Genomic DNA, 2,550 nt, shown 5'->3' with positions numbered 1-2,550 from the left:
AGACCCAAATTGAGTGTCTGGATCCTGGCTTTGGCCTGGCCCAGTCCTGACTTTGGGGAGTGAATCAGTGGATGAAAGGTCTCTGTCTATATATGCCTGAATCTCTGCTTTTAAAGAAGTTAAATGAATATATAAAAAATTATATATAATGTAGCATAATTTATACTCCTTCACTGTGGAGTAGCAGGTAAAGCTGCTGCCTGCCATGCCAGCATCCCATATGTGTGTTGGTTACTTGGTGTCCCAGCTGCTCTGTTTCCAATCCAGCTCCCTATTAATGCACCTAGGAAAATAGCAGAAGATGGTCCAGGTGCTTAGGTCCCTGATATCCATGTAGAAGACATGGAAGAAGCTCTTGGTTCCTGGCTTCAGCCTGACCAAGTCCTGGCCATTACTGTCACCTGGGGAGTGAGCCAGGTGGGAGATTTCTGTTTGTTTCTCCATCTCTATGCAACTCTGACTTTCAAATAGATAAATACAAATCTCATTCTGGAACCTAGTACCACTCAAGTGTCTCTTACTTTGCCTCTCTCCCATCTCTCTTCCATACAGACATACAAAAACACACAGATAATTTAAAGTTTTCATGGAAAAATGAAATTAAAGGGCTGGCATGATGATATAACAGGATAATCCTCTACCTGTAGTGCTGGCTTTCCTATACACACCAGTTTGTGTCCTAACTGTTCCACTTCTGATCCAGCTCCCTTTGTCTACATTCTGCTTGTTGAATTCTGTTTAACAGAGGATTAAGATGGTAATTATAAATTGAATTGGTAGTATGTGATTATAAGAAATCAAACATAAAATGAGAAAAAAAAGAAAGAAAAGAAAGAAAGAAAGAAAGAAGGAAAGAAAGAAAGAAGGAAAGAAAGAAAGAAAGAAAAAGAAAGAAAGAGAGAGTGAAGAATAGAATGGGAAAGATCATTACGCTCTTAAAACTATATATGAAATACATGAATTCGTTTCCTTCATGTACATAAAAAGAAAATAATTTAAAAATTCGCACATAGTTCTTTTCATAACACACATTTTCAATATAACACAAAAATACTTGAATTCCATTTCTTAATGACTTCTATAATGTAGCCATTTTTATTAGAATATATACTTATATATATCCTAAATATCCATGAGAATTGTTTCCTTCTGAATCCTAAGGGAGACGGGAGACAGTTAATCTAAGTAATGAAAGCTAGGGGTAATTATTTCAAATATTCTAATACATTGATAATTCAAATTTCAAGTGGATGTATATAATTCTTCTATCCTAATGCTTCCATTTGCAGATGACTTTACAAATCAACATGTAGAAATTTTCCCATGCAAATAGTAAACAGGGCGTCATGAAATAGCTAATTTATAACAATCCTTAAGAGAGTCCACTTCCATTGAAGGTTCATAATCTTTCTCTGCACCCAGTGCTTATTTATAAAGGAAATCCAATGTGGTATCTCTTGCTTCAAAAGATATTTTGCAGGTTTGGTGAGTTTTTCTTCCTCCCTGAGTTATATTTTTACTCTTCCATTATACTTTAGCTTTTTATAGTACTGTGAGTACAATGATCTCATTCTCTGCAGTTGATAATAATAATGGCAGACTTTTTATAACTTGAAAAGGCATCTGCTTATTGATATGAGAGTTAAAATTAACTATAACACCAGAATGAGCCATTGCATACCTCATCTTATCTTGTGAAGCAAAATAAATTGGATGAAAAAAATGCATGAAGCTTGTGGCTCCTTCTTTGTAACCAGCAATCTGTGATCCTACAGCGATCTTTGCCTTCTTTTGATGCTCCTTTTCATAGACCAAAATTTAAACAAGTAATCTGATATTGTGTAATATAATGCTTTCTGAATGGCACAAAGGGTACTGAGGGGGAAGAGGTCACATCAAACTCACAATCATAACATTTCATGGAGTAATAAAAATGAAAATTGACAAAGCATTTCTTTGGTCATAATACAAATCTTCCACTTAGGTTCACACTTATCACATTTTCTGTGGAATCAGATTCTGATTAAAACTTATAAAATATCATGAAAGTTGATCAGAATGCTTAAACCTAAAACTAAAGACATTAAATGAATTAAGGAGCCTGGGAAGATGAGAAACCTAGAAACTGAGTAATAATAAGATACAATAACTCTAGTATTTCTGAACTAGTCAATGGAATAATCTCAAGTGGGTGCTCACTTCGGCAGCACATACACTAAAATTGGAACAATATTAAGAAGATTAACATGCCCCCCTGCAAGAGGATGACAGAAAATCTCAACTGGATAAGAAGGCAGTACCTTTATTTTCATGTAAAGATTTGTTTATTTGAAAGCGAGTTACAGAGAAACAAGGAGAGAGAGAGAGACAGAGGGAGAGAGAGAGAGAGAGATTTACCATCTGCTGATTCACTCCACATGTGGCCACTATGGCCAGGACTAGTACAAGCTGAAACAAGGAGCCAGCAGCTTCTTTTAGGTCTCCACATGGGAGTCCAAATACTTGAACCATATTCTGCTTTTTTTCCTGACCATTAGCAGTTATCTGGAT

At 35.6% G+C, this 2,550-nt stretch overlaps 1 pseudogene; it reads left to right on the top strand.

The window, feature by feature from the left end:
- Positions 1-2,191: 2,191 nt before the first annotated feature.
- Positions 2,192-2,309, top strand: LOC121146911 (annotated as a pseudogene).
- The last annotated feature ends 241 nt before the right edge of the window (positions 2,310-2,550 follow it).

The sequence above is a fragment of the Ochotona curzoniae genome, unplaced genomic scaffold, assembly GCF_017591425.1.
Source record: "Ochotona curzoniae isolate NIBS_2020 unplaced genomic scaffold, NIBS_Ocur_1.0 scaffold_4505, whole genome shotgun sequence".
Taxonomy (NCBI): Eukaryota; Metazoa; Chordata; class Mammalia; order Lagomorpha; family Ochotonidae; genus Ochotona; species Ochotona curzoniae.
The sequence above is the reverse complement of the archived record's forward strand: the minus strand, read 5'-3'. Positions and strand labels throughout refer to the sequence as shown.